At 41.2% G+C, this 10005-nt stretch overlaps 1 long non-coding RNA gene across 3 annotated transcripts; it reads right to left on the bottom strand.

Annotated features, from left to right (window-relative positions):
* Positions 1-2790: 2790 nt before the first annotated feature.
* On the bottom strand, positions 2791-9007 carry LOC128118143 (uncharacterized). Of its 3 annotated transcripts, XR_008221023.1 has the most exons (6): positions 8894-9007; positions 8244-8486; positions 5607-5684; positions 4700-4948; positions 4254-4473; positions 2791-3849 (listed from the first exon to the last, which is right to left on the bottom strand). It is a non-coding gene; the product is annotated as an uncharacterized LOC128118143 (long non-coding RNA). The 3 variants fall into 3 exon arrangements; XR_008221024.1 differs by lacking the exons at positions 8244-8486; positions 8894-9007 and adding an exon at positions 6572-7354; XR_008221025.1 differs by lacking the exons at positions 8244-8486; positions 8894-9007 and adding an exon at positions 6581-7354.
* Between the last annotated feature and the right edge of the window lie 998 nt (positions 9008-10005).

The following is a 10005-nucleotide window of genomic DNA, read 5'->3' as shown; positions in this document are numbered from 1 at the left end:
TTATCTAAACCCAGAACTCAGATGATGCTCTCACTACCTTACCCCAGTCTCCCCTCACCTCCATGCCTCACCCCGCTCCTCACAGAACCCTGGGAATGTTAATTCCTCCACTCTCTTCCACTACTAATCTCCTCTGGGTAAAGCTGCTGAATTTTCCTTTTCAGTAGCTAAACAAAGAGGGTCGGGCTGTATCTACGTTTTTTACATGCCTCATTCTTTCTTCAATTCTACAATATGAGTGTCTCCAGCCAAATTTTGTCAAACAAGGAGCTGTAAGTAACTTAATTGCCTGGGGCAGTTTCACTTCTTTGCTGATGCATGCAAACACATTTATTACTTGATCTGGACTGGTAGGATGACAGACATTTGATGGATGAAATGTTTTGCAATGTATTTCATTCTTCTAAGCATTACACAGGACTTTCACGAGAATCAGGCCCATATATTAAGAAAATAAAGTACTGAGATTTAGAAATGGTCTAGTCCACTGTGTGTCAATAAGGTTAGTCAAATCTTTGCTGTCCTAAAGCCTATATCCTATTGGTTTATACATGTGAGGAATGGGTGGCACTTGACAAATGTAAGGGAATGAATTTGTATCCCCTGTTTTATACATTACATCCGGAGTGATTTTGTTGGTGTTGACATAAAAAAGAGTATGGTCTTCTCCAGGAAGGAAGACACATGGCAGGGAAAATCACAGGTAGGCCCCAGGTAGGCACCTAGACTACTTCCTTCTGAACGTATCTGGTAGATGGAGGAAAAGATGGATACATGAGACATCATAGTGGAGAAAGGCAAACAGAAGAGGACTTTAAATGCAGGAGAAACTGATAAAGGAAAACTAGAAAAGCAAAAATCCATGGCCCTGATCTTCACTGGGTCTCTAGGAAGAACCTACTAAACAGAGCACCCCCCCCCCAAATAGGAAATGGCTTACAAGTAAGTGAGGGGGCTGGCATTGACAGACTGAAGCAAAAACCCTGAGCTAAGACTTGGTTCGCATTGGAGGAATGGCCAGAGGTGGGGCTTTGAGAAGTACTTGGATTATGAAGACTGAGGTTTCAACAACAGATTGATTCATGATGGAGTCAGCTTCACAGGCTGTGTCCTGGGGTAATCCTTGAAATACAAGCACCTTGCTCCACCACGAGCGTCTTGGCATGGTGTTTGGTCTCATTCCGGGACCCAGAAACAAGTGTTAGAGGCTGAAACCTCTGGAACCATAAGTCAAAGCATTTTTTTCCCTTTTAAGCTGATTTTCTCTGGTATATTTTTGTGGTGATGGAAAACTGATAAACACACTATCCTTTGAGAGCAGAGGGAGAGCTGGAATGAACAGAATAAAGACGCAGGCACATAAGTACCGATGTATAGAAACCGTAGCAGGGAGTCTAGGTTTTATTCTAAAAATAACGAGGGGCCATTGGTATTTTTAAACAAAGAGTAGAGTGCTTATTGGCCTGAAATTGGGTGGTAAAGGTTTGTGGTTTAAAAGTCAAGCCCACAGTTTCTGCTGGTACATTAGAGGTCAAACTAGACAGGTAAGGATAACTTTTTAAATTTGGAAATGATCCTGGGAAGGACTGTCATAGAAGCTGCCTTTTACGAAGCCTGAATGATTTGGGGTTTGTGGTTACAGGGCAGAACAAGCATTAATTCTATTTTGGACATATTTAGTTGCAAATACAGCCAAATATCACTTCCTAATTTACAACTTGAAGACCATTATTACTTTCAGCATAAATGTTGGACGTCACACAAGCTGTTTAATGATGGTCGTTCTGCCTTGCAAGCTTGTATCTTATCACCTTAAATCTTCATCTTTAGCTATAGTGATACATGGATGGCTTTCAGAATCCCAAGGTTACCCAGAGACCCTGAAAAAACACCTGGCACCAAGTCATCATTCAGTGACTATTCTTTGGTAGGTAATGGACTATAGGAATGTAAGTTCGAGACAGCTTCCTGAGCTTGCATTATGGACATGTGAGAACAGCAGACTATGTAGTGGGGAGAAATTCAAAAGATTTAAGAAGGAAAATGTTGAAATCTCATGGTATGATATTCAGGGATTCAATTCTAAGCTATTTCTAACTGATAGATATATAAGCTGCAAAGGAAATTTAAAACTTTTTCATGATTGTACTTTAAAAAGTAAAAGAGACTCTGGAAAGATAACCCAGAAGTTAAGAGTGTGTACTGCTCTTGCAAAGGACCCAAGTTTGGTGTCCATCACCCATATTAGATGGCTCACAATCACTCATAACTCCGGTTTCAAGGGATCCAATCCTTTTTTCTGGACTTTATGGTTATCTGCACTCATATGGGCATAGCCACACACAGACAAACACACATATATACATGATTAAAAATATTAAAAGTTTTATTTTATTAAAAATGTTTTCAATTAAATGTATTCATTTTATTTTTGTGCATGAGTGTTTTGCCTGCATACATGTATGTGCATCATGTGTGTAGATGGTACCTGAGAAGGTCTGAAGAGGGTATTGGATGCACTGGAAGTAAAGTGACAGATAGTTGTGAACCACCACATGGGTGCTGGGAAACAAACCTGGGTCCTCTACAAGAGCAACAAGTGCTCTTAACCTCTGAGCCATCTCTCTAGCCCATGAAATAATTTTGTCACATAACTCACTTAATACACTATACCTAAAATATTTCATTTCAACATACAATGATAATAAGATAACTGGTATTTGTTGTATTCTTCTGTATTAATTACTTAGAATTTAATATATATATATATTTGCTTATAGAACACCTGGATATGCTAATATACAAATATGCTGACAGTCAAATTCTCAACATAGAAACACAAATTGCACATGTATATAATTCAGATCTTAAAATGGGTTGTGCGTGGCTGGTGGCTACTGTGTTATTGCAGATCTAACCTCTGCAGAGAAGAAGCAGGGGCTTATGGGAAAGGTGGATTATCACTCTTCTGTTAACGGGGGTGGGGTGGGGTGGGGAGGATATCCAGAAGTTCAAGTGTGAAGGATTTAGATATGTGAAGTTTCACTATCTGTGGACTGCTAAAGATACACCAGAGAAGTAGAAAACAGTGGTGTGATTCAAAGACAGACAGATATTTTGTGGCAAAGGGTGGTCATAACAGCCATGATGGGAACTGTAAAACTGAAAGTTGTGTTACAGGGGGACTCAAGAAAAAAAAAAATGCGCCTAAATCCAGTTGAATATTAAATAGTTTGTATGTTTAGGATCTGCCAACAGCAGAGGGTGTTGGCTGTATTCTTCTGGCTTACTTTTTGTGGCCTTGAGAGAAAAGCACACCATATCAGAGGTTCTTGTGATTTATTTATATATTTATGAGCATTTTGTATTTGCTTTAACTGGAAAAGTAAATAGTTTTAATAAAGCAACAATTTCCTTTTTGTCACCTTGAATTGTGAGGGAGTCAAGAGCTCCAAAATAGTACAGGGTGGCGGTGAACATTAAGCACACAAGATGACAGCGTCCTGCTCTGCCCTCTGGAGAACACGCCACGAGCTCTGATACGGCACACGGAAATCCAACACCTTTATTAGATAAGAACGCTAAGCGGAGGAGGAACACTGTTCCTTCCCGTCCTCCGGTTCTTCTGAGGAAACAGGAGAGAGGGTGTATCAGAACTGATGAAAGGTGCACAGAGCCTGGTTTGTGTTCACAGGGAGAACACATCTGTGACTAAGGACATCCTTGGGAAAAGTCAAGACACGTTTCACGATTGGATTCTCTACTTGAAGTAGCCCAACCCGGGTTTCTTTTTGTGTATATTGCTTAGACTATTTCAACCCTTGGAAGTTGGTTTGTGAACTTTTGCAGCTAGAAAAGAAAAAGAAAACACGCAAAAGATGACATTAAAGTCCTTCTACATATTGAACAGTGCTTAGTTTCAGTTATGCCTGTAAGCATCTGCTGATATCTGTCAAGTAAGAAATGATTGTCTTCTAAATAGACCTTCGGATCATATTGTCCCCAAAGATAAAATATCTATGTTAATATTCATTCAGGGTTTTATTTTTGTTTGTTTTTTAGCATTTGATAAGCAGTTAAAGAACTCTTGGTGCACATTTAAATAAAGAAGCTAATTTTTTTCACCATTTTGAAAAATAAAAAAAACACATTTAGACATTTGTTCAAATTTAGTACTAAAATAAGAATATTTCATTTTTGTTACCAACAGCAACAGATAGGTTCACGTGGGCCTTAGGAACTCAGTTACAAACCTTGTCTTTTGAGTCCAGCGCTGCAGTCTCTCCAATGAGGGACAGTTCTTTGTGACCCATGTGTGCCCTAAGGTGTCCCTCTCCAGGTGCAGCAAGGTGGGGCAAAGAGTGTGGGAGCTAGCTGGCTGTGACAGGTCCAAGTGTGTGGGTGTGAAGGAAGTCTACAGCAATGGCACTTCTTTTTTTGTGTTGTGTTAATGAGTTCAGCTTTTTATTGTACCTGTTACAAAAGAGAGTTTATTCAGAAGGACCAAAGCCCTTGCTGTCACCAGGCTCCTCAGAATCTTTCCTCTTTGCTCCCACTGGCTTTGTCCCAGCAGGAGCAGCAGTGGTGGACAGGGCAAGCCCTCTTACTGCTGCAGCATCAGCCCCTGCGGCAGGCCTAACAGCCCCTACCTGCCAGCTGAGCTCCTCCGTGACCCATTCTGAATGTCCCCAATGCTTACCTGTCGGAGGGACAGAAAGACATCGCACTTCATCATCTGCTGCAGAGTAAACACATCACTTTTTAAGATGTGTACTTGTTCATAGAAAACGTTAAATTTTAGCTTGATTTGAAAAAGATGTCGAGTTAATTTTCACTTGACTATCTTTTAGATAGCATTCTTTGATCCGAATTTGGGGACTTTTCCCGGCACGTCTTAGACAGGTCTAAAGTTCGTGGGTGGCGGAATTTTGTTTGAACAGGAAAGATGCTGAAAGCCAGAAGACAGGGAGATCTTGTTAATTGATAAGACTCTATTTTGTGTTACCCAGTAGAGTGGAGATTCATGGAGAGATTTGAAACAGCTAACGAAAATATAGTCAAAAATAAAACTAAAATGATAAACAGTGAAAAGAAATGAAATCCTCTCAGGGTCCTTTAAAAGTGCGTTGCCATCCTTAATACTGAAGATTTTTTGCTATAATGGATCTTATACAAAGGCACGCATTTATTTTATTTAACAAATTGATTCCAATGTTTCTTTCAAGTTATCTCCTAAAATATTTCCCACAGAACCAAAACCAACCATAATATGGCAAGATGGAAATGTGAAAGCCAGCCAGTGACGAAGAATGGGGCTTATGCTTATCCAGATTTTACTCTTATTTATAGGAAAAGAAAAACAAATGCTTTTAAAGATATCGTCGTTCTGTTTTCTCTTAGATTGCTTTCTTTAAGGAATTAAATAATATGCGAGTGTATTTAAGACAGCTGGCTACTACATTTACTTAGACACTCCAGAAAGAGTGAAACACAAATCAAGAATGTAATAAGGGATTAAGAAGTAAGGATAAGCTGAAGAGCTGGCCCTACAGTCAAGAGCACTAGCTGTTTTTCCAGAGGACCAGGGTTCAATTCCTAGAACTTACATGGTAGCTCATAATCCATAATCATCCATAACTCCAGTTCCAGGGGATCCAATACCCTCTTCTGACCTGCACTGGCACCTGCATTCACACACAAAATAAACAATAAAAAAGAAGTAAGAATAACTACAGAGAAATAATAATGTTTAAATGAGTTATAGTTGCTTAATTTTCTTTTTTTTTTTTTTAAAAGAGAAAGTTACTACCTACTATAGTCAAAAGAAAATTGAACTCTAGTCAGATTGACGGTGAAAGTTAATGATATCTGTAAATTTTTTTTTTAAAGACTCTCTCTCCTTTAGCAGGAGTCAGTGCTGTGGCCTGGGGCTACCTGTAAAGGAGAGAGGTGGGGGTCACTCCCTCTCCTGTGCTGCTACCGAACTATCCCAGGAAAGAGAGAGACTTAAGGTTGCTTGAGATTAGGCACGAAACCTAATGGCTTTCCTAATTGTTCCAAGGGGTCCTGTGATTGGGCTTGAGGCCAGCTCACTTTGGCCAACAAAGCCTCTCAATTAAGAACAGTCTGCAGGCCGAGTTCCTCAGTGAGAGCATGTGAAAGGGCTTCTTTTGACTTTTGATCAAATCCCTTTAAAATCTTTGCCATGGGACCCCAAATATGCCTGGAATGCCTCATACCTGAGCAGTCCTTTATTATTAGAGACTGGCTCTTAGCGTGCAGTTTCTGGTCAGTAGGGTTACAATGCTCTCAAGTGACTGTGTTCCCAATAAAACATTGCTGTGGACCTGGGTAGAAGCCAGGCATCTGTCTACATTTGTCTCAGCTCTTGGAGGCAGAAAACTTGCCTGACACCCCTGTGTGGGCACAGAGCTGGACACAAGATAAACACTTACTGAATTTAAAAACAAAACAACGCCCCCCCCCCCCCCCCCCCCCCCCCCCCCCCCCCCGTCCCCCAAACACTAAAAATCACTAAACAGCAGATTTCTTGAGCGCGTGGAATACGCACAAAACGAACCGGTGGTGTAGGTTTCCAGGGATGCCTTTCTAGGTTATTTTCTCAGTTACCCCTGGTGAAGACTGCGATGTTTGTGCTCTTAGGCCAACAGAAGAAGTTTTTCACCCTGGGAAGCTCAGGCCCATGGCAGTGTGCCTGCCTTGTGGCTGTTCCCTAATCCCTCCTGCTTTGAAATGCTCAATTGTACCAGGAAGGCAAGTCCCCTGCTTGGATCTGGTCACAGGACTTTAAAAAGGGCTTTCTCTGCAGTGCACTGCATTTTCTCTTGAAGTTTAAGACAAGAGGGTTGGCTAACATCTCGTCCTGGAAACATAGTATTCAGGTGTTATCGGTGTCTTTTCGATTGCTTTTAAATGATAACACAACATTTATATAATCCAGACGAGGGATTTAGGTGAGTTCCCTCTAAGAGTGATATCCCCCTGTTTCAAGTTGGAGGAGTTGGACACAGTAAGTGACATAAGTGAGCCCCAAAGCAAGAGTTAGGGCGCGCTGGCAATTTCTACAGCACATGCGCACAACTTCAGGTTGCTCTAAGTTCTCCTCCCTGGAGTCAAGCCCATCTTCAGAGAAAGGAACCAAAGCTCCTGATAGTCTGATGAGCAATTCGGGGCTTCGGGAACTAGTGAGCACTTAAACGTCAACCATGAAGATTTGGAGAACTGGAAAAATGTATTTCTCCAAGTGGAAACAATGTTTGCAAACTCGAACGTCAGAAAGCACCAAAGCGTCTGATGTGGGGCAGGTGTTAGCTGAAAGAAGCGACCGTGACCGCGGCAGGACGGTGCATTTATGGGTGTCGGAATTCTTGACGCCATCAGACCTGCTTGTGTACCTTGAGCTAAGAACGTCAGTGGTTATATGGAAGGCTATGTGTCAATAAGGCCCTTTGGTCCTTATTTTTAATGCGTATTTCCTACTCTAGGGTTTGTTTGTTTGTTCATTTGTTTTTGTTTCATTTTAGGACAATTTTTCTACGTAGTAGGAGGCGCGCTCAGATCTGTTTATGACCCTGCTTGTGAGAGTTTTTTTTAAAAGCCAAGATTTTTAAAAAAGACTGAGAATTCAGCTGTGCTGAAGCAATACTTTTTCCATCACTTTCCTAATTAAAAAAAGCAAAAACAAAAACAGCAAAACACTACCATCACCGCCCTGTCACGCATTTATCTTGACCCTTCCTCCTCAGCTCTCCTCTCTTTGAGCTCCCCCTGGAGGTCAGCATCTTCTATTAACAGGTCCTCTCTGTCAATCACTGTCTTCTGAGAGAGCAGGCAGGCAGCTGAAGTAGGAATCATGTGTCCCCATACTATTAGTGCTAAGAAAACAGCAATGGAAAGAAATGAAGAGTAATATTTATGTGGATCTCGCCCAATGTCTTGTTTGATAAATAAATACCCAGAGTATCCTCTATGTGTAGAAATTGACAGGCATTCCAGAAAATTCTGAAACTGGGGGAACTAAAGCCGTATGGAAGCAACCATTCTCCCTTCCTTGCTGACACTTAAATTCGCTTTTACTAACTCTCCTGCTTTGGTCTTTTAAAGTAAATGTGTCACCAGGGTTCATTTCAAATTCTCCCCTTTCTTGCTTTCTATTTCTTCATTTATATACTCCCATTCTTTCTTCTGCTTTCAATTATAGGCAATTTTCTGAGGATTTCTACCTCGTAAGCTCTCTGTCTTCATACTGGATTCTTGTGAGTGACAAACTCACGCTTCTGAGTGCCTCTTGGAATTTTCAACAAGGATGATTCAAAGTAGCTTCAAATCCAATGACAATCAAAAGCTCTCTTTCTTGGGAAATGAGCAGCAGCAGCAGCAGCGAGTGCAGTGAATCTAGATGATCCGGGGCCTGAGACTTCTGGGAATGCCTCACAGCAGAGGTAGATGGAGGGCTTTGAACAAGGCTGTTGATAAGTAACAGGAAACAAAATCAGTAGCACCCCTGCTGCCACCCCTTTTGCCACAGAGTTTCCTTCCATCTCAATGCTGCCAAGCTCAGCTTACCTCTAATGCAACTGGTCTTAAAGAGCTGTGTGTGTGCTGGGCCCAGGTGGCTGGCCAAATGGGGCTTTCTTTTTCTCCCTTATCTACCTTTCCCTCTTCTAGCTAGGGAGATTGGAGACTGAACCCAGATGAGCAAACAAGGATCCAGCCACATTCAACCTACATTAAATTCTCTCTCTCTCTCTCTCTCTCTCTCTCTCTCTCTCTCTCTCTGTATATACGTGTGTGTGTGTGTGTGTGTGTGTGTGTGTGTGTGTGTGTGTGTGTGTGTGTGTGTGATTTGTAGATTTCACAGGGAGAGGACTACCTTTGAAAATCAAAAGGGCAATCTTGAATCCCAGTTGAGATTGAGCTCTTGAAAAACAGGCATTTTCTTTGTTCGTTCTGCATCAACTTAAGGCGTAGTTGTGGCCTGCCTTTGCTCTGCCAAGCCACTGAATGCAGCTCTCTCAGGCCCAGCACTGCCCTGCCACCCTCTAAAAGGGCTGCTGTCCTTGCCCCCTCCCTTTCAGCCTTGTAGCCATTCACAGCCCAACTGGACCGTCTCCTGATCCAAAAGGCAGCCTCCTTTGATGCTGACTTTTAAACACAATAGATGCTGTCCTCTTTTCTTCTCACACAGTGATGCTGGTTTGCAAGAACATGGAGGCTTTCCTGCAGGAATTGCAGCAGGCTCTTTCCTTGTAGAGAATCGCAGATAGTTAAGAATACAGTTTTGGTTTTTAATGTACAACTTGGGTACACCATGAAAATCTTAGCAAGGTGGAATTTTTTTTTTTCATGAGAAAGAAGCATCCTCTCTACTTGGGATAGCCTCAAGGGTGAAATGAGTTACACTGTGATAGCTTACAAAAAAGGCCATACAGTGGAGAAAATTCAATTAAAAAAACACACACACACACACACACACACACACGCACAATAGGCTCCATTGAAGAATTCTAAAGTCCTGTGTTTCTTTCTTATTTTTTCTTCTCCTCTGTAAGTTACAAATTTACATCCTTTTTCATTTTTTATGGACTTTAAATAGAAAGTATGTTCACTTACAAGACCTTTAGATATTTTGAATTTAGCATCACAAAAGAAATCTTTCATTATTGCATCTACTGGAGTTAATTGAGCAGTATTGTATATCACTGGCATTAATTTTAATTGGAATGTTATTTTGTTGAGTTAGTTTAATATGTTTCATTTTGTAATGGTAAACATCCTCTCTGTCTCTGTCTCTGTCTCTGTCTCTCTCTCTCTTTCTCTCTCTCTCTCACACACACACAAAACCAGTCTAGATGAATGAAGGAGTTATCAAGGCTTGAAGACTGAAATTTCCCAGTTTTTGTTAGTTTCCATGCAGTGTTTGCATTGGGAAGTACTGAAAAATATCTTGTATTTAGAGGTAGAGCAAGGCAGTGTTGCACTTGT

The sequence above is a fragment of the Peromyscus californicus genome, unplaced genomic scaffold (genome assembly GCF_007827085.1).
Source record: "Peromyscus californicus insignis strain IS unplaced genomic scaffold, ASM782708v3 Scaffold_22__1_contigs__length_63687245, whole genome shotgun sequence".
NCBI lineage: Eukaryota > Metazoa > Chordata > Mammalia > Rodentia > Cricetidae > Peromyscus > Peromyscus californicus.
The sequence above is the reverse complement of the archived record's forward strand: the minus strand, read 5'-3'. Positions and strand labels throughout refer to the sequence as shown.